Source organism: Diabrotica virgifera, chromosome 9 (genome assembly GCF_917563875.1).
Source record: "Diabrotica virgifera virgifera chromosome 9, PGI_DIABVI_V3a".
Taxonomy (NCBI): Eukaryota; Metazoa; Arthropoda; class Insecta; order Coleoptera; family Chrysomelidae; genus Diabrotica; species Diabrotica virgifera.
The window spans coordinates 106,608,669-106,632,222 of NC_065451.1; the positions used below are offsets into that span (position 1 = coordinate 106,608,669).

The window sequence follows — 23,554 nt, forward strand, 5'->3', positions numbered from 1 at the left end:
AAAGAAACCGAATTAGAAATGTTTCAGACGGGAGCGGTCTCACCACATGGACCAATAGATAAGAAATATTTTTCAAACTTGTTACACTTCAAACACTATCCTTCAGCACATGGACAAAAAAACAAAAACAGCGCTATAAAACGAATTATTTTTGCAATTGCAGTATTGTATTGTATTACGAGCACTGGGAGCAACTAAAACATTGCATACTAGAACCTTGTAAAGATATACTAAAGACTTCCACAAGGAGAAAAGAGGAATGGATGAATGACGAGATACTGAATATGACTGAACAACGGAGACAATATAAGAACAAAAATGACAATAAATACAGGGAGATTAACCACGAGATAAGGAAGATGATAAAGCAGGCAAAAGAAAAACACTTTGAAGAGAAATGCAAAGAGATCGAGGATCTCCAAAAAAGATACGATCTATTTAACCTACATAAGAAAGTCAAAGAAATGGCTGGACTAAGAAAGCAAAATGTAACTGGTGCACTTCTGGATAGACACGGGGTCGCTATAACAGAGACCGATGAGAAAGTACAACGTTGGGCAGAATACATCGCTGAACTGTTCGATGATGAAAGAGGGTACCTGGAACACATAGAACTTACTTCAGGAGAAATAGGTCCATATATTACAACGGAAGAAATAATACATGCGTTAAAAACAATGAAGAACAGAAAAAGCCCAGGACCTGACATGCTTCCTATCGACCTTTTAAAAATTATAGATGAGCAGCATATTGATATTTTAGTGGTACTCTTGAACAAAATTTATAGCTCAGGCACATTACCCAAAGAATGGTTGACGTCGATATTTAAAAAGAAAAACGCACGAGAATGCGGCGACTACCGCACCATTAGTTTGATGTTCCATGTGCTAAAGTTGCTACTGAAAGTCATCCATAACCGAATATATCATAAACTAGACATAGACATTAATGATACGCAATTTGGGTTTCGCAAAGGCCTGGGAACTCGTGAAGCTCTTTTTTAACTTAACATACTTACACAAAGGTGCCTGGACGTCAATCAAGATATATATGCGTGTTTTATTGACTATAATAAAGCATTTGACAAAGTACGACATGAACAATTAATGCATGTTCTGGAATCAAGGAAGCTGGACTACAATGACCTCAGGATTATATCGAATTTATACTATAAGCAACGAGCAAAAGTACGTGTTAACGATCAGCTGTCGGAGGAAATTTAAATCAGACGTGGAGTGAGACAGGGATGCGTGTTGTCGCCGGTTCTTTTTAATGCCTACTCGGAAGAGATCTTGAAAAAAGCTCTGGATGGTGAAACAGCTGGAATAAAGGTAAATGGAGTTCCCATTAACAACATTAGATATGCGGATGACACTGTCATCTTAGCTGAAAATATTGGGGATCTTCAGAGGCTGGTGACCAGAATAGCAGAGTTTGGAGAAGAATATGGGCTAACAATGAATGTCAAGAAGACAAAGTTTATGAGAATATCGAAAACTCAAAGAAATAACGAAAATCTCGTCATCAACGGATCCAATATCGAACGAGTCGATCAATATGCATACCTTGGAACAATGATCAACTCCACAGGAGATTACTTACAGGAAATCAAAATCAGGATAGAAAAGGCTAGAGAAAATTTTAACAAAATGAGGAAAGTGCTCTGCACAAGAGATTTGAAGTTGGAGCTAAGAGTTAGGTTGGCTAGGTGCTACGTTTTCTCGACTCTGTTTTATGGAATGGAAGCTTGGACCTTGAATGCTGCATCAATGAAAAAACTAGAATCATTCGAGCTGTGGGTGTACAGAAGAATTCTGAAAATATCGTGGACAGAACACCTTACAAACAAAGAGGTTCTGAGAAGGATGAATAAAGAAATGGAAATCCTAAATACCATCAAAACAAGAAAATTGGAATATCTCGGACATATTTCACGTGGAGAGATATACAGCTTGCTCCAATTGATTATGCAGGGAAAGATTCAAGGAAAGAGAAGCATAGGGCGACACAGAATATCGTGGCTGCGCAACCTGAGAGAGTGGTACGGATGTACATCAAATGAACTTTTCAGAGCAGCCATCTCTAAAATACGAATAGCTATGATGATTGCCGACCTCCGCCGCGGAGATGGCACTTAAAGAAGAAGAAGAAGATTGTATTACAGTATTGTATCTTTAAAAAGCGTGGTACTGTATGGATGTAAAACCAAGCAATTGGATAAGCGAACAGAACAAAAGTTGCTCGCACTTGAAATGGACTTCTGGCGAAGATCGGCCTGCATCTCTAGAGTCTCACACATAACGAATGAACGAGTACGAGATATTATGAATAGGAAAACAAACATAACAGAATAAATCCAAAAAAAAAACAACGTTGTTGGTATGGCCATGTACACAGAATGGAACACCGACTGTAAAAGCTGATAATGGAATGGCAACCCCCGGAAAGAAGGAAAAGGGGCAGACCAAAAACTACCTGGATAAGTCGAATCCAGAAAGCAATGTCTGAGAGAGATCTACGACCAGGAGATTGGACAGATCGACGCGGCTTGAAAATAGAAACCGAAAGGCGCAGGAAGTGATTAGTAGGTACCTATACATTTATTTATAGTTTTTAGACAAAAATTACGCTAATATTTAAATTACAACACATTAAAATTATTATAACGTTTCGGTTTATTTTACAATCTTAACCATTTTTAGGCAGATATTTTTCATTACAAGCCCGCTGTCTTCTGAAGAAGAATCAAGTTCTGAAGAGGAATCAGATTTATTTTCTGTTTCAGATGCAGAGAATCAAGATAATCAATACTGTGATCAAAATGTCGCTGACATTCAAGTCAAACATTATACAGGGTGTCCCGAAAAGATTGGTCATAAATTATACCACAGATTCTGGGGTCAAAAATAGGTTGATTGAACCTCACTTACCTATATACAATAGTGCACACAAAAAAAGTTACAGCCCTTTGAAGTTACAAAATGAAAATCGATTTTTTTTCATATATCGAAAACTCGCAGAGATTTTTTATTGAAAATTGACATGTGGCATTTTTACGATAAAAAAAAATTAAGTAAAATTTGTGCACCCCATACAAATTTTATGGGGGTTTTGTTCCCTTAAACCCCCCCAAACTTTTGTGTACGTTCCAATTAAATTATTATTGTGGCACTATTAGTTAAACACATTATTTTTAAAACTTTTTTGCCTCTTAGTACTTTTTCTATAAGCCAGTGTTTATCGAGATATTTTGAATATTTGTCGAATCCACCACATATTTGTATATGGTTAAGTACGGTTATAGAGACCTGTTAATAATCTGAAAATTTATTTATAATTTACATTTTTAGGTATATTTTGAAAAAGAAGCTACATCTCGATAAAAGGTGACTTATGAACAAAAGACTAAGAGACAAAAGTTTTAAAAACACTGTGTTTAACTAATGGTACCACAATAATAGTTTAATTGGAACGTACACAAACATTAGGGGGGTTTAAAGGAACAAAACCCCCATAAAATTTTTACGTAAATATATTGAAAAAGAAGCCGCATCTCAATAAAAACTGGCTTATCGAAAAAATACTAAGAGGCAAAAAAGTTTTAGAAACGTTGTGTTTAACTAATGGTACCACAATAATGAATTAATTGGAACGTACACAAAAGTTTGGGGGGGTTTAAGGGAACAAAATCCCCATAAATTTTTTATGGGGTGGACAAATTTCACTATAATTTTGTTTTAAGATGTTCCTGACATAAGAATTATACATGTCCATTTTCAATAAAAAATCTCTAATAGTTTTCGATATATTGAAAAAAATCGATTTTCATTTTGTAACTTCAAAGGGCTGTAACTTTTTTTGTGAGCACATTTGTACTAAGGTAAGTTAGGTTCAATCGAACTATTTTTGACCCCAGAATGTGTGGTATAATTTATGACCATTCTTTTCGGGACACCCTGTATATTTCCAAGAAAAATAAGAGAGTTGAATGGAATAACGCTGATAAGAATAAAATTTTATAATTTTTCGCAATAATTTTAACAATGAGCTCAGTTCCTTTGCCGAAGCTTAGTGCTTTTGAAGTAGAGACGAAATGTTTCATAATGCATTTGTAAGTTCCATCGTGCGCCGTGACAGATTTTTAACATTGCTTAAATATCTACATTTTTTCGATAACACCGTTGCTAGTGAAAATAGGCTCTGCAAAATAAAACCAGTAACAGATTATAATAGATGAAAGCATGATTCTTTGGAGGGGTAGATTATTATTCAAACAATACACTCCGAATAAAACACATAAATATGGAACCAAACTATACAAATTATGTACAGAAGACGGGTGTACGCACAATTTGGTAATTTATGCAGGTAAAAACTGCGACCCGGTTAATATTAACAATACAGTCGGAAAAATGAAAGAATACCCATGAAAAATCACTTAGACTAGAAGGGGCAGAACCTTGTACGCTGATAATTTATATATATTTTTTTATTATTTAAATTTACGTGTCTCGACAACTATGGTCATTGACACGGGAACAAAAACAGTTACAATAATTGGTTACAATAGTTGGTTACAATAATTGGTTACAATATTTGGTTAAGCTACAAGTTTTAGGTACTTCTACAAAATTTATAAATATTTTATATTAAATTATACAATTTAGAGTCTCTCAGAAAAGCAATCAGAGAGTTCATTGAACCAGGTGAACTAAGTATATCACTAAGGGTACCACTAATGTTATGCCGTCGTCGGGTGGAGCTGAAAGTACTGCATTCAAGTAGGATATGTTGTATGGAAAGCCGCGTGTTGTTGCAGCTTTCACAGACTGGTGGATTTCCAGAACTCATGAGGTAACCATGCGTGAGACGAGTGTGACCTATTCTTATTCGTCTGATTATGGCTTTGTCTCTTCTTTTTTGTATGGGAATTTGCGATGGTCGAATTATTGGTTGTATTTGATGTAATTTTGATGTGCTTCTATTCCATTGATCTTGCCAATTTTCCAAAACTGATTGCTTGAAGAGATATTTTAGGTCCTGATGGAGCTGTATCTTTTCGACAGGATTATTAGGGCAATTAGCTTTTTTCGCTGCTTGGTCCGCTTTCTCGTTACCAGTAACACCTACGTGCGAAGGAACCCAGATTATGGAGACTGAGGTGCCCGAAGTTAACAGCTGATGACAGTGAGTGTGTACCTTATTGACTATTGGGTGTAGTGATCTTAAGGTTTTTAGTGAATGAATCGATGACAGTGAGTCGGTGCATATGGCTATACGTTTGCTGCTTTTTGGTGTGACTTCTAGAGCTTTATTTATTCCATATAATTCCGCTGTATGTATACTGCAGATTGTAGGGAGGCGGAATCACGCTATTGTTTCATTTGTAGTAGTAACTGCGCAACTTGTACCATGTTCATCTTTACTGGTGTCTGTGTATAAGATTGTATCAAACTTCTCCATGTCGATCATTTTATTGAACTCTTGTCTAATCATAAGGCTGGGTGTTTCCTTTTTGTCGTATCTACATAGACTAATGTTAAAACTAGGCTGCTTTCTGGTCCAAGGCGGGGTATGAGGGATACAGATCGGGGTTATATTTGAACAATCTATGTTGTTAATTAACTGGTGTAATTTGCGGTCAATTGGGTATACAGACCTAGGTTTTTCTGTTGGATCTATTACTGTGTGTCTGGCAACAAGATTGGCAGCTGGATTTGAGGGGTTGGCAGAGACCTTTGCAAAATAATTCAGAAGAAGTCTTTGTCTCCTATCAGTCAGTGGAGGTTCATAGGCTTCGACATAGATGCCTTCAGATGGGCTAGATCTGAAAGCACCAAGACAAATACGAAGAGATGTGTTCTGAACGACGTTAAGAGAATTTAAGAGAGACTTGCATGCAGACATATAGAGTATGCTACCGTAATCAAGTTTGGACCTAATTAGAGCTTGGTAAATTCTGAGTAATACTTCCTCTTCAGATCCCCAGTGATAGTGAGCAAGGGATTTAATTGTTTATTCTTTTTAAACAATTAGCTTTAGTGGTTTGTATATGATTTCTCCAAGACAGTCTTTTATCAAATTGCATACCTAAGATTTTATGGTTATCTACTACACGGAGCGAAGTTCCATGTAGTTGTAAATTAGGTTGGGGAGACTTGTATTTTTTACTAAATTGGATTACTACAGATTTAGGTGGTGAAAATTTGAATCCTGTACTTTCTGACCAATTGGTAATAGACTCTAGGGCGTTTTGGAGTAACGCACATGTACTGGATGTGGTCCTACCTTGACAAAATAGAATGATATCATCAGCGTAAATAGCGTGTTGAACTGGTGCTTTTATCATAGAGCTTATGTCATTAATACAGATTAAGAATAGTGTGGTGCTAAGTATACAACCTTGAGGTAGTCCATTCTCTACAGCTTGTGTTGCAGACATTTTACCATTTATGGACACTTGAAACGTTCTATCCGTTAAAAAGTGATTAATAAATGTTGTTATATTACCTTCTAATTTGAGGTCACTAAGTTTTGAAAGAATTATTGATTTTGAAGTGGTATCGAAAGCACTCTCTATGTCTAGAGCAACGGCAATTACCTCATTCTTGTTCTGCATGGCGTACGCAATTTCAGACTGAAGTGAAACCAAATTGTCCATAGTGCATCTATTTGATCTAAATCCTGACTGAAATGGATTTAGTAACTTATGTCGTTCTAAGTACCAGTTAAGACGATTATTTATCATTTTTTCTAAGACTTTACATAATGAGCAAGTTAAAGAAATGGGTCGAAATGAACTGGGTAATGCTGACATGCAGTAATTCTTTTTAATTGGAATTAAAATGGATTTTCTCCATAGTCTGGGAAACAGTTGATCTGTCCATAAAATATTGTACAGATCTAATAATTTTCTTAAATTAAAATATTGAGGGAATGTCATCTGGTCCGGCAGCAGATTTTTTTAGAGAGTTAACAACATCATAGAGTTCGTCCAGAGTAAACGGTAGGTTACCGGTAGGGTTAGATGAGGAGGACTGAGGAGGGTGCTGTTCGTCTCGTGTCAATAAATGGTTAATTCTGTTTTTGGATTTGCAGTGGCGGATCCAGAGGGGGGCGCGCCCCCCCCTCAGTTAAAGAAAGTTATAGCCTATACCATATTTTTAAGTTTAAACGAAAAATTTGATTTGGAAAAGTCGTTAACAACACAAGTTTAATAATGTTTTGATAGTATGATGATTTTAAAAACCACCAATGATGTATATTTCTCGCGGTAAGAGGTAACGGATAGTCATGTGATGAGCGATGCAGCGGTGTAAACGGGAGTTAACCAGCCGTCTGGACGCTGACGGACTGGCGGGTAGAGATGGAAAATACCGCTACTTTCTGGTATTAGGTGACGGCGTTCCGTGACTCAGCTGTAATAGGTGACGGTATTATATTATTTTTGTCACCTATTACCTGACAGCAGGAGACTGCTATCCACTCCCCAGCCCTTCGGTATTATGGGTCCTGTCTGAGTATTTCAGCATTATTTATACAAATACTAAAATAATAATAAATACATTTGATATTTTATCATTAATAAAAATGTAATTTTCAATCTGCTTTCAATCAGCTTTTAATAGGTAAACTAATTTAATACCTTATTCTAACCATAAATTGTGGCCGGTAAAATTGATATTTTATAATCAATATAGTTTTATTTTTCAGTAAAAAGTATCCTTTTATAGTCTCTATACTCTTAAAAATAGTTAGGTAGTTTTAGCGTGATTGGCCGTAAAGACAGACAGGAAGAAACCACTTCATCTTAATAATAGTATAGATCAATATTACAACTACTATGACAAATACCCATGAATACGGTGACAGAAAAGGGTGACAGCGAGACAGCGTCCTAATACCTCACCGCGATATTCGACGACGGCAGACGGAGACGGTTACAGAAATATTAGGGATATTGCCGTAACGTATTACCTTTGTCACGAATACCTGGTGGTAATAGGGTGACTTATCCTAATACGATATATAACGCCCATCTCTACTGGCGGGACGATCGCAGCGCGGCTGCGGTGCTGGTGCCTGCGGGGCGCTTGAGTACTAAGCTGGAAGCAGAGAGTAGCCTAGAAGCTGTCTGCTAGTTTATTAGTAGTTCCTAGTGTTCCTAGTGTTTGTGTCCGGTCCGTCATGAGCACAGTAGCTAATGCGTGATCGCAGCTTGTATCATACCAAAGTGTTTCAGCTAATTGCATAGTTGCGATATTTTTGTCAAGTGTGAGTTGTTTGTGATATTTGGTATACCGTTGGTGTTGGAAAATGGATCGTTTCTTAGTTAAAAAGAGAAGAATAAGTTATCAAGAGGAACAAGATGTTGAGGAACAGTCTGGTTTGTCTCCGTCTCATAACCTAATGCCAGTTGATGAACCTGCAGAGGATCAACAATCGACCTCGACATCGGTTGATAATGTAAATAGTTCTTCTCACGACATTGGTTATTATTTACAAAACATTTCAAGTTCAAATGATCACTCAAAGTATATTATTTTAACTCAACACTGGACACCCGAAAAAAACTACCAATTCCCTACGTCTTCTCACATCAAAAGAGGACGTGAGGAGCTAAGGCGAGTGAATCATGGGCACTTCGAAAAATACCCCTGGTTGGTATTTTCCGAATTCAAACAAGGGCTATTTTGTAAATATTGTGCCGTTTTTTGCCACGGAAAGAAAGCTGGCGGTCAAAATACAGTGCCTTTGAGAAAGTTAGTATCCGAACCATTGAATAAATACGCAAAACTTTCTGGAAAAGATGGCGACCTTGAGTCTCATAACTCTAATGAGTATCACAAGAAAGCTGAACTTGATTCGAAAAACTATATAAAAATCTTCGAAAATCCTGACCTTAAAATAGTAAATAGGTTGGATCAAAACAGAAAAGAACAGGTGGCACAAAACCGTTTAAGACTGGTGCCGATAATCAAAACTATATTGTTACATGGCAAGCAAAACATTCCACTGAGGGGACATCGTGATGATGGAAATTTGATGGAAAGTGCAGACAATCCCGTGGAGAATAATGGTAATTTTAGAACACTGTTACGGTTCAGAATTGACAGTGGTGACACTCAACTTGCAGAACACTTGAAATCCAGTGGTGCCAATGCTACGTACATAAGCAAAACTACGGCCAATGATTTGATTAACTGTTGTGGCGAGGAAATTTTAGATGAAATAAAACAAAGAGTTTCAAAGGTAAAGTTTTATTCAATTTTGTTTGACGAAACGACTGATGCATCTCATACTTCCCAGCTAAGCCTCTCTCTGCGTTATGTATATAAAGATGTCATAAGAGAAGATTTTGTTGGCTTTATTGATCTTCATAAAGCCAACTACTCTCATGTTGATGTTGATCCCGAAGTGGAACCTGTTATAACAGGGGAAATCCTAGGTCAGACGGTGGTGAATTTTATGATATTTTTGGGGTTAAACACGAATAATTGTGTTGGAATAAGTTGTGATGGCTGTTCCGTCAACATGTCTGAAATGCGGGGTGCGGTTACAGAGATGCAAAAGGTGGCGACCAATAGCATTATGTGTGGGTGTAAAAACCATGCATTGAACTTAAGCATATCCAAATGTAATAAGGTCCAACACGTAAGAAATGCTCTAGGAACCATCAAAGAAGTAACAAGCTTTTTCAACTCATCAGGAAAAAGAAATTCAGTTTTGAAAAAGGTGTTGGGACATCAGATGAGAGGCTATTGTGAGACGCGTTGGGTAGAGCGTCACGAGGCTGTTTTAGAATTCACAGAAGACATGCCTAAAATTGCGGAAGCTCTCAAATGCATATCACAGTGGAGGGACAGCACAACGTCAAGTAAAGCCCGCGCTCTGTTGTGCTCAATTTCAACTCGTGATTTTATCATCACAATGCATTGCCTGAGTGACACAGCAGATGTTACATGTGGTCTTAGTAAATATCTACAAACAGAAGCTATAGATGTATGCTCAGCCAAAAGTAAAATTGACAATATGATGAAAACCATTCAGAATAAAAGAGACAAGACCAACGAATTCTTCCTTTTAATTTTCAGTAGTGCTGAAAAAACCATGGACGCGATGGATGTACAAATGCGTGTCCCCAGAATTGTACGGAAGCAAGTTAATAGGCCCAACTACACACTATTAACAGGTGACAACCAACGATCACAAGTTTCAAAGTATTGGGAAACTGCTGTTTACATACCGATTCTAGACAATCTCATAACTGATTTGACAAGCAGATTTTCAGACGAGTCTTTGGATTGCTACAAGCTAAACATTTTAGTTCCATCAACGTTAGATTCCGTGTCAAATGTGAAATCCAGCTTTGAAAGTATTTGTGATAAATACTCTTCTGTATTGTCAATTAAAAAGGAAACAATGCTAATGAAGATTTTGAATGAGATTTGCTCCCCAAAGGACATGGTTAACTACAACGTCTTCAAAGAAATCAGTACCCCTATGACGTGTTTTCAAAATCTTGATGAGCACAACTACCCTATTTTGAAGTCTTTGGTGCAGATCCTGCTTACTTTACCAATATCAATAGGTGAGTAAAACATTGGCATGATAAATAAATTAGAGATATATAGGTTATATTTACCTTAATCGTCGATACAGTTCTTCAGTTTACATTTGTGCTATGTATACATTTCGAAGTATTAATTATTACTTCATCATCACAGGCTTTTGGCTTTTATTACGTCATATGTTTAGTAAAATTTCTAGAGTTAAAACCACAAGGTTAACAATTTTTGTTTACTAAAATTAATCGATGATGACTTATCCCAAACCAGCAGAGGCGCAACCTATAAAAATTATAAAACTAGCTGACCAATTGTGTCACAAATAATATTTAAACAATTACCATAAAATATTTAAATTTTAGACAAAATAACATTGGAATGGTTATCAATATTCATCCTGTTTGCCCCTTTGGATTTATATGACAAGTAATATGGTAAACTTACCTTTCCGTCAAATCCAAAAATTGTTGCTTTTTGTTGTTACATGTTTCGATGGAGGCCGATCATCGTCAGACACAGTATATAACACTCATTAAAGTTAAAATTAAAAACACAAACATTGAAAACATTTAAAAAACGGACGATTAAAATATTTATAATGTAAATGTAGGCCTACAATGATTAACGTACCGTACCGCGGCAAGACTGGCAGACGACTCAAGCGGCAAGACTGGGAGTCGTCTGCCAGTCTTGCCGCGGTACGGTTCGTTAATCATTATTGTAGGCCTACATTATAAATATTTTAATCGTCCGTTTTTTAAATGTTTTCAATGTTTGTGTTTTTAATTTTAACTTTAATGAGTGTTATATACTGTGTCTGACGATGATGGGCATCCACCGAAACATGTAACAACAAAAAGCAACAATTTTTGGATTTGATGGAAAGGTAAGTTTACCATATTACTTGGAATGGTTATACTGTACTTTTAACTGCATTGCAATATCATAACTACAATGTTTCTTAAAAAGGGTTTCTATTTTAGCAACAGCAGAGAGATCATTTTCTACGCTGAGGCGATTGAAAAGCTGGATGAGGACCAGAATGACCGAAGACCGCCTGACCGGACTGGCTCTCATGAATGTTCACAGGGATATAGAAGTGGACATCAATAAAATTATCGATCGATATTCCAGCAAGAAGAATAGAAAACTGGATTTTGTAATTTAAGGGAAAACAACGTAGTTTTTGTTAAGCCAAAGTATTTTTGTTTTGTTTTATAATTTACTTCTAATGTCAGTAATTAAATCATACTAAACATAATGTTAGTTAATCATTTTGCAACCTTCTTTTATACAGTATATTAATACCTTGTGTCTTATAAAAACGTAATCTTGATATTTGAAAAATATTTTTAAATAATGAAACATAAAAAAAGTGTTTTTTGCTTGTTACATTTTTTAATAGTTCAAATGGAATGACTATAAGCCACTCTTAAAGTATTTAAGTAGGATGAGTTTCCAGTCTAAATGTACCACAGGACTACAGTGTCTACTACCAGTCACTACACGTATCATCCTAAATCATTTCTATCTGCTAGAGTAGAGAGTTGAAAATAGCTGAGTTTATTTGTCAATTTCAAGGTTATTTTTTTGTAAACGCAGTGTGAACAGAGTAAAAAAATGTGTTTTAAAACGTCAATTTTCAAAACTCAAAAAAGGGTATTCCATACCCCCCAAACCCCCCGGTATTGGGCCCATGTTGACAAGGTTACGCCCCCCCTCAAGAAATCTCTGGATCCGCCCCTGTGGATTTGTCTAAAAAATATTGTGCAAAGGTATCAGAGATTTTCTGGTCGTCTGTGATAATATTATTTTCGTGGATAAGAGCGGGTATTTTATACGTTGTGTTGCGTCCATTAATTTGTTTTATTTTGTTCCATACTTGAGTTGGAGATGTGTCAGCGGTTATAGTACTGGAGAATTTAATCCAAGATTCTCGTTTACTTTCTTTTATTACTCGTTTTGATTTGGCCTTTAGTCTCTTGAAATTAATTAAGTCCACTTCTGCTCGTGTTCTGCGAAATTTGTTTAAGGCCTTTTTGCTAGCTTTAACTGCTAGCTTGCAAGATAGGTTCCACCATGGTACAGATTTATGGGATGAATTAATAGTGTACCTTCCAATGTGTTCCTCTGCTGCTTGCAGTATGCATCTATTAAATTTATCAACATCCGTATCAGCATTGTTTTGATAAACAATTTCGTTAACTCGATCCTTAACAGATGCGCTGAAAAGCTCCCAATTAGCTTTTGAGATATTCCATTTGCTCTTAACATAAGACGGTTTAGCTTCATTATTAGTGATGAAGATAGGGAAGTGATTGCTGTCATAGAGACTATCAAGCGTGTACCAGGTAAGAAGAGGAGCTGTTTTAGGATCACTAATGCTCAGGTCAATTGAAGAGAAGGAGCCAGACTGTATATGAAAATACGTGCTACTTCCTGTGTTTAAAAGATTAACATCATGATTAATGATAATATCTTCAATGATCTTACCCCTACCAAACGTATTTTTAGATCCCCATATAATACCATGAGCGTTAAAATCTCCAACAAAAATAAATGGAGCTGGAAGTTGGTTAATGAGATTTAAAAGTTCAGCACTGGTAAGATTATAGTTAGGGGGAATGTAAACATTGCATATGACAATTTTGTTAGGGCACCATGCAGTTACTGCTACAGCTTCTAGCGTTGTGTTTAACAAAAATTCTTGGTGAAAAACATCATTCGAGATAAAAATGGAGGATCCACCGCTGGCCCTTAAATGCGTTGTCCTAATAAAATGATAGCTAGAATAGTTTTTAAGATACGGATTGTGTGTTGTGCTAAAGTTAGTCTCTTGTAAGCAGAGAAAGTCTGGGAGGTGATCTGAGATTAATTGTTGTAAGCGTTCAAGACGGGGAAAAACCCGTCACAATTCCACTGAATTAATGTGAATATAATTACAGATTATTTTAAGGAATTTTGAGACTGCTGAGATAATTGAGATACGTCTGAGTTGCTGTCTTCATCGCTTACGTCATGGGATATATCAATGCTAGATACACTTTCGGCATCATCAGGTTCCAGTTGGAGTTTATTATTTATACGTGTTATACGATATCTAATTGCCCGTTCTTGGAGAGATGAGTACAGAAATTGTAAATATAAGATCAAAGATTTAATATCGCTCGTAAATTTCAATGCTTCAGTGTAAGGATCGTTATCTTGAGGGGTGTCGCGAAAAAAGGTCGCCAACAATTGGTCGAGCGAAAAAATGTCGCGCACATTTGAGCGCGTATCAAAAGGTCGCCGGCGAAAAAACAGCGCCGACGAAATAAGGTCGCGTGCAATTGATCGCGCGAAAAAAGATCGCGTCATGTTTTACATTATTAAAACCATTCAATTGGTTTTCAAAAAGGTTCTAAAGAAATTCTATTTGCATACTTTAACTTTATGCATTATGAGCCGATTAGTCTTGGAATTCCATCTAATTACTTTTTAATGTATTTTGGATGTATAAGAAGATGGGAAAAATAACGTATATCTAAATACTTTTTAATGTATTTTGGATGTGTAGGAAGATGGGAAATATAGGAGAATGGGAAATTATTTCATATGGTATTTTCAGGTTATTCAAGAGAATATACTTGAAAATTGAACAATTTTTAACATGAAGAAAGTATTTTTTTTGTTCTACGTGAATAATTTTAATATATGGATCTAAATTCAGAAAGGTACTTTCCTTCACACTTTTTACAGGCTTAGGACTGTCAGCAAAAAACTGGCGTGTTTAAAAGTGTTTGCTCTTCCTAATCGGATATCGTTAAAAATGCACAGTAATAATAGTTCTATTTACAGTATATATTACATACAAACGAATACCAGGTACCAGTTTACCTATTTTTGGTATTTTCAGAGACCGGTAATTAGCATAATTGGTTCTTAGTAGAAAGTCGTTATGCAGATTAGTGAAGAATAAGTAGTTTAGATAAGGGCACCTTATTGTGTAGGTATTTATTAGGAATTCCATGAAGTCATTACGATAAGACATTATTGGAAATGCTAAAATAAATATTGTACAAAAGTTCTTTGTCTAATTGTGCGTTATTCACTAATGTGGTAATTATTATTCCATATTCGTGAAACGTACTTTTATTACTTTTTAATGTATTTTGGATGTATAAGAAGATGGGAAAAATATCGTATATCTCATTATTCATTAGCTTGTCGATTTGTCAAGATGGTCTTAACTTACGTAAAGAGTCAAAAAGGTGCCAATATGTTGGTGTATAATGGATATATCCATAGAAAGGAAAAAACGATTGATCAAGAGACAATTTGGAAGTGCGCTCAGTACAATAAGCATAAATGTACCGGGAGAGTTCACACAGTGGGAGATGAAGTAGTGAAAAGTACAAGTCACAACCACGTTGCCGATGCGTCAATATTAGAAGCAAAAAAGGCTTGTAACAGAATGAAAGAACTGGCTCATCAAGTTGAACTAACAACACAAGGAATCATAGCTACCGTTTCACAAGAAGTGTCTGTGGGTGCAACTGGGCAGCTACCTTCTATTTCATCCCTAAAGCGAACTATTCAGAACACACGCCAAAGAGTGGAAGCTATTCCGGCAAATCCAAGAAGCTTAACAGAGCTTATTATTCCGGAAGAATACACCAGAAACAATAACGGCGAACCGTTTCTTTTATTTGACAGTGGTCCAAACGAACAGAGAATTTGAATATTTTCCACTGAAAGAAATTTAACTTTGATGGCGAGCTGTGAACACTGGTATGCCGATGGAACATTCACATGTACTCCTCTATTGTTTGGTCAGCTGTATACAATACATGGCGTACAGTATAGCAACGTTATTCCAACTGTTTTTGCTCTACTTCCTAATAAAACTCAGGCAACATACACTCGACTCTTCCATGAATTAAAAACGTTACGACCAGGTTTACGTCCTACAACAATAATGGTGGATTATGAAAAAGCAGCAATTAATGCTTTACAACAAGAGTTTCCTGAAGTCAGAATCCGTGGATGTTTCCTTCATTTCACACAATGTTTGTGGAGAAACATGCAAGGTACAGGACTGCAACAAGTTTATACAGAAGACGCGAATTTTGCTCTACATCTGCGACAATTGGCAGCCCTAGCCTTCGTACCTGAAGTAGATGTTGTTGCAACATTCGGAGAGCTACTGGACAGCGAGTTTTACACTCAAAATGAAAATTTACTAACACCTTTAATAAACTACTTTGAGGATGTATGGATAGGCAGATTGGATCGACGACAACAAAGAAGACCGCCAATGTTTCCAAGGAATCTTTGGAATTGCTTCGAATTTATAGAGGAAGATCTACCGCGTACTAATAATGCTGTCGAAGGTTGGCACAACAGCTTCTCCTCGATATTAAATGCAGCACACCCAAATCTATGGAAGTTTATTACGGGGCTAAAGAAAGAAGAGAGTTTAAATCGATTAAAAGTGGAGCAATACATAGCTGGAAACCAACAACCTCAAAAAAAAATTTATAAAGATACAGCGCGGCGAATAAAAACGATTTGTTTGCAATACGGGAACCGGCCAAATCTAGAATATTTAAGAGGAATTGCCCAAAATTTTTAACTGCAAGTATAAAAAACTAAAAAACAATTAAAAAAAAAATTTTAAAAAAACAAAAAAAAAATAAAAATTAAAAAAACACAAAAAAATAAAAATAAAAAAAAAATAAATAAAAATTAGAAAAAAATAAAAAAATAAAAATTAAAAAAACTTTTAAACACGCCAGTTACTAACTGCCAGTCCTAAGCCTGGATAAAGTGTGAAGGAAAGTTAAAGTATGCAAATCTGTTATTAATATAAATGTATTCTTTAACTATGATATCTTCAATAAGTACTCACCAGTGACAATGTATTAATGAAATTGTGCCTGTTATATAATTTTTAACCACAATATCATTATTTTATTTGGGAAATTTTATTTTAATAAAGATGGTAGCCCTTAACCTACCCTATCTATATGTAGTATATACCCTGTAAAATATATTAAGCTTATATTAAAACTTACTCTTAAATAACCAAGGGTAAATTTTGCGACACTGCCAAGTCGTGAAATAATACCTCTAGGTACTTTCCCTACAACATTTACAGTTAAAATTACCTTAATTCGACCATTAAATTGGTCGAACATTTTACATGATCAATTTCAAATAGGATTATTTACTTCCAATTATTTTCCTATTATTTAAAGTGGAAAATAAAACTGAAGTCATTTAGAAGTCAATATTGGGTTGACGAAATATTTTTTACCAATATGTTAAAATGACTAATAAGAAAATATTTAACTGTTTGGGTCATTATTTAACAGCAATCCTTTAGTTCTATTGCATCATCTAAATCTGACCTAAGCCTGGATTAAGTGTGAAGGAAAGTTAAAGTATGCAAATGAAAACATATTTTCTGACGCGATCTTTTTTCGCGCGATCAATTGCACGCGACCTTATTTCGTCGGCGCTGTTTTTTCGCCGGCGACCTTTTGATACGCGCTCAAATGTGCGCGACATTTTTTCGCTCGACCAATTGTTGGCGACCTTTTTTCGTAGATCCATCTTGAGGAAGTATGAATGCTTCTGGTGTTTTATTGTAGGCCTCTTTTATATCCTCTTTAGTTTCAGTCCTCTTCAGTCAGTCCGGTTTCTATTGGTGGGTTTGTCCTTTGTTTCTTTCTTTTTCGCTTAATGGTTTTATCCTGCTGTATGTGACTGGCAGGTGAAACGGGTGGAGGCATGCTAACAGTGTCATCTAGGGAACTGTTTTCATTCGTGGCCGTTGATACTTCTGAGCGACCTCGTTTAAGGCCTGGTTTTAGTGCAGTCGTTGTGTCCTGTTGTGCAGTATCTGTAATAGGGGTCACGCTGGAGGTGTCTGTCGGCTGTGTGTTATCTAGTAAAAGGGTTGTGTTCGTGGATAATTCGGGATTTGAATTAGGAGTTTGGGTTACATTAACAGTTGGAGGATTAGAGCATTTAGAACCAATGTGTCCTGGTTGTTTACAGATAAAACACTCCATTTTATCTGTAGATAAAAAGATTCTGTTGTCAATACCTTCAAAAGGTATTACAATTGACGTTTGTAACTCAAAATTATCTGTATTGGAAAAAACATATACTTGGCGTCTAAAGCTAAGGATGTGAGAGTACTGATCACCTGGGATACCAGCTCTTAAAAAGGAAATCGGGGAGGCTAACTCAAGCCCAAAATTTTTAATGGCACTTTCTACTAAATCGTGCGGAACGGTTGGGGAAATATTTGATATGACAATTCTTTTCGTGGGGGAAACCAGTCTGCGAATATTTAGGGTAATGTTCCCTATCTGAATATTAGGATGCGATGTTAATAACTGTTCGACTAGATTGGAATTGGTAAGATAAATACATATCCTATTATGGGATATCCTAGAAGCAAAAGAAATTTGTTTGGGACCGATAATGTCGCCTATAGCTCTAACATAGTCATGTAATTTAAGGTTTTGATCAGCATGTAATACTACCGCTTGGGTGTGCTTTGGAAACGAAGGTTTTAATATGGATGTAACTATGGATGCATACGAAGTTGTTTGTCTAGAAGTTGCATTATCTGTAGTTTGAGACACATTTGAAGCTGAACTGTTTTGCACGTTACTGCCCATGTAGTCAGAAGCAGAAACAATATTATGAAATATAATAATTATTTGTTTAGTTTAGAATATTGTTGATATTTACACATTTTGCCGGCACCACTGGTAGCCGGCTAGATCACTTTTCGATGTTTATGCTAGTCCATTAATATTATTGATGTTTCTAATTAATGTAAAAAAGCAAAAAAACTGGATCTAATAATAGTTCCGAATAAACTAAACAAATCCAATTTAAAATGTTCAAATACGTACGTTATAATTATTGTTATCACTCTCACTGGTCAACTCGTATTTCACCGCTATTAATAAACACAGCTGCGATCGTCGGTGTTTACACGTTGAGGTACTACAATCGACTCAATTTATATTTTATTATTCCTTGATTGAAGGAATTGTATCAAAGAAATATTAAATATGAAGAAATCCGAGGTGTATGGAGAAGAGGAATTTAAGAATAATAAAGTGAATAGATAAAAACAAGTTTTAATGATCACGTCGTACATCATTGGTCAAATTATCAATTGCAAGTATATAAAACATACATATCAGACGAAACAGATTGTGCTTGCATTGACGCAACTGGGAGTATAATAAAAAACAGGACACGTTGTTTATACAACTTTGTCGTTAATTCTGAAAAACGTGGACTCTTTCCGGTGACATAAATGCTGTCTGAAAAACATAATACGAATATTATTCAATACTGGCTTATGGAGTGGATACGATGGGTAGCTCCATAATCACGTGAAGTCATATGCGACTTTTCATGCATTGTTAGCAGCAGGCGTATGCAGTTTCGCCAATTTTTCTACACTTGAGGAATATGCGGACGCTTGTAGAAAAGGTAATTTTCCTGTTTGCTACATACGCATCGACTTAACACATTTTATAAAAAAATATTAGAATTTTTTAAAAGATGTACGTCCTCGCATAAAGCAATGTTAACTACATGTGTTAGGACAATTAATTTTATGTCGAAACATTGAGACTACTGAGGAAATATTAAGTGGAATTTTAATCATTACTCAAAGCGAAACAGAAGGATACACCAGAGACAATAAAAATACAATATGTGAAGAGTACAGAATAAAAATGAAAAACCTTACTACACATACGGAAGATGAAATACTCTCTAATGTTGTAACAAGATATAATGATACAGAAGACGTAAACACCAATTTTATTAAGAAGTGGAGATAATGGTCAGAAAACATCAATAATAAAATAAAAATTTTACTAGCTGGCAATGAGAGAGGTAGGGAAAATGCCCACTACATATATGAAATTAGCGGAATATCTAATAAGACGTTAAATTTCTACCTTTATGGTGTTGCATATGCCGAGATAACTTTGCATTATTACTATAATTTAATTTAACAATGAAATTTATTGACGTTTTGACTTCCACTTCGGACCTAGTTATCGAAATATAAAATATTTGCCAATGAAATAGTAAATTGTATAAGATGCCACAAAGAAACAGCTTTAGAACAATATTGAGATAACTTTGGATACGGTAGAATACCCGCCAGCAGTGCTTCTGTGGAAATCAACTTTAATATTGTAAAAAATATTATGTTGCAGGCAGAGACAACACCTATGCGTGCGGATGAATTTGTGACAAAACACGTAAATTTTTTGAGTGGTCGCTTAAAACTAACACACGCAAGTACAGACCCCGACGATAGGCATACAATAAAAGAAACTAACCAAGATGAACACGATAATATTACAGAAAATGTAAGAACCGAACAGGAAGTGGTGAGAAGAAATGAAATGTTCAACTTGTAAAAACAGACACACATGTTATTTGTGCATGCCCTCGATTAATGTTCCTTACCAATTGGAGGATATGGACAGAAACGAATATATATTGAGTGCTACCAAATAAACAATTTTTAAGATAGCATTGCCCCCAAGCAAATTGAAGATTGGCGAGGTTCGGCTACAAAAGAAGCGGACTACAAATCCAAAGAAAAATATTTGAAAAAAAAATGCTGTACAAACAGGATTTTTATTGGATACACACATAAACAAAATATCATTAACGAGAAATGGAAATAAAATGTCCCTAACTCAACTTAAAGTAGGAAAATATTATTCTTTAACAAATACATGTGTTTTTTACAGCATTTTACAATTTTTTTGGCAGCATATTTTAACACCAAATTTTTAAAAATGTTAGGTTAATAAAAGGTTAAAATTTGTTAGGTTAATAAAAGATATGGTTTGTCAATGTATCAAAAGATAATCGTAAACACTTCGTACAATGACACTTAAAGAAATATTTTCTAGAACACTATTGCCAAATAATTGAATTCTAACCAAATGTGAGGTAATAATCGGTTTTTTGTGCAGAAACTGATTTCAGAATTACGCATCATTTAAAGAATAAAAAAATAAAGAGTATCTCAATTCGACAAAGGCTGTCCTCGAAGAAAAAAAAACATTTTCTCTAATCAAAGCTAAACTTTATATTATTATTAAATAATAATATTAATGAGACCGAAGATGACATTACAATACACGAATTACCTTACGTTCAACCTAATTGTAACGGGCAGGAGACTGCAACAATTTCCGACATAGGTACGTCTACATCTTTCTCATATATCCTTATACAACGCACAAACACACACGCACACATAAAACTTTTAATTATAGCTTGCTATTCTACGATAAAGAAGTATACGTATCAATTGCACGTATATAAAACATACACATCAGATGAAACAGATTGTGCTTGCATTGATGCAACTGGGAGTATAATAAAAAACAGGGAACATTTCTTTATACGACCGAGTCATTAATTCTGAAAAAAGTGGTCGCTTTCCAGTGACACAAATGCTATCTGAAAATATAATACGAATATTATTCAATACTGGATTATGGAGTGGATACGATGCGTAGCTCAATAACCACGTGAAGTCATATGCGACTTTTCACGTACATTGTTAACAGCAGGCGTATGCAATTTCGCCAATTTTTCTACACTTGAGGAATATGCGGACGCTTGTAGAAAAGGTAATTTTCCTGTTTACTACATACGCATCGACTTAACACATTTTATAAAAAAATATTGGAATTTTTTAAAAGATGTACGTCCTCGCATAAAGCAATGTTAACTACATGTGTTAGGACAATTAATTTTATGTCGAAACATTGAGACTGCTGAGGAAATATTAAGTGGAATTTTAATCATTACTCAAAGCGAAACAGAAGGATACACCAGAGACAATAAAAATACAAGATGTGAAGAGTACAGAATAAAAATGAAAAACCTTACTACACATATGGAATACTCTCTAATGTTGTAACAAGATATAATGATACACAAGACGTAAACACCAATTTTATTAAGAAGTGGAGATACTGGTCAGAAAACATCAATAATAAGATACAAATTTTACTAGCTTGCAATGAGAGAGATAGGGAAAATTCCCACTACATACATGATATTAGCGGAATATCTAATAAGACGTTAAATTTCTACCTTTATCTTCCTGTCTACATCTTTCTCATATTATATCCTTATACAAAGCACAAACACACACGCACACATAAAAGTTTTAATTATAGCTTGCTATTCTACGATAAAGAAGTATACGTATCAATTGCACGTATATAAAACATACACATCAGATGAAACAGATTGTGCTTGCATTGATGCAACTGGGAGTAAAATAAAAATCAGGGAACATTTCTTTATACGACTGAGTCATTAATTCTGAAAAAAGTGGTCGCTTTCCAGTGACACAAATGCTATCTGAAAATATAATACGAATATTATTCAATACTGGCTTATGGAGTGGATACGATGGGTAGCTCAATAACCACGTGAAGTCATGTGCGACTTTTCACGTCCATTGTTAACAGCAGGTGTATGCAGTTTCGTAAATTTTTCTACGCTTGAGGAATATGCGGACGCTTGCAGAAAAGGTAATTTTCCTCTTTGTTACATACGCATCGACCTAGCACATTTTATAAAAAATATTCAAATTTTTTAAAATATGTACGTCTTCGCATAAAGCAATGTTACCTAAATACATGTGTTAGGACAATTAATTTTATGTCGAAACATTGAGACTGCTAAGAAAATATTAAGTGGAATTTTACTCATTACTCAAAGCGAAACAGAAGGATACACCAGAGACAATAAAAATATAATGTGAAGAGTACACAATAAAAATGAAAAATCTTATTACACATACCGAAGATGAAGTACTCTCTAATGTTGTAACAAGATATAATGATACACAAGACGTAAACACCAATTTTAATAAGAAGTGGAGATACTGGTCAGAAAACATCAATCATAAAATAAAAATTTTACTAGCTGACAATAACGGAGATCGGGAAAATGCCCACTACATACATGGGAATATCTAATAAAAGACGTCAAATTTCTGGTGAACAAAATTATGGTGTTGCATATGCCGAGATAACTTTGCAATTTACTACTTTATTGGAAAAAAAGCCATAATTTAATTTAAAATGAAATTTATTGACGTTTCGACTTCCACTTCGGACCTCGTTATCGAAATATAAAATATTTCCCAATGAAATAGTAAATTGTAAAAGATGCCACAAAGAAACAGCTTCAGAACAATATTGAGATAACTTTGGATACGGTAGAATACCCGCCAGCAGTGCTTATGTGGAAAGCGACTTTAATATTGTAAAAAATATTATGTTGAAGACAGAGACAGCATCTATGCGTGCGGATGAATTTGTGACAAAACACATAAATTTTTTGAGTGGTCGCTTAAAACTAACGCACGCAAATACAGATCCCAACATACAATATAAGAAACTATCCAAGATGAACACGATATTATTACAGAAAATGTAAGAAACGAACAGGAAGTAGTGACAAGAAATTAAATGAAATGTCCAGCTTGTAAAAGTGGACACACATGTGTGCAAAAAATGTGTGCATGCCTTCGATGAATGTTCCATACCAATTTGAGAATGATATGGACAGAAACGAATATGTATAGAGTGCAACCAAATAAAAAATCTTCAAGGTATCATTGCCACCAAGGAAGTTGAAGATTGGCGACGTTTGGCTGCAAAATGAGCGGAATACAAATCCAAAGGAAAATATTTGAAAAAAAATGCTGTACAAACAGAATTTTTATTAGATACACACATGAACAAAACACCAATAAGGAGAAACGGAAATAAAATGTAAAAACGGAAATAAAATAAAATGTAACAAAACTTAAAATAGGAAAAATATTATTGTTTAACAAATACATGTGTTTTTGACAGCATTTTACAATTATTTTTTCAGCGTATTTTGGTACCACGTTGTTAAAA

The 23,554-nt window shown here is 35.2% G+C and overlaps 1 long non-coding RNA gene across 1 annotated transcript; it reads left to right on the forward strand.

The window, feature by feature from the left end:
- Positions 1 to 10,501: 10,501 nt before the first annotated feature.
- Positions 10,502 to 11,829, forward strand: LOC126892120 (uncharacterized). The gene is made up of 2 exons (XR_007700680.1): positions 10,502 to 10,591; positions 11,552 to 11,829. It is a non-coding gene; the product is annotated as an uncharacterized LOC126892120 (long non-coding RNA).
- The last annotated feature ends 11,725 nt before the right edge of the window (positions 11,830 to 23,554 follow it).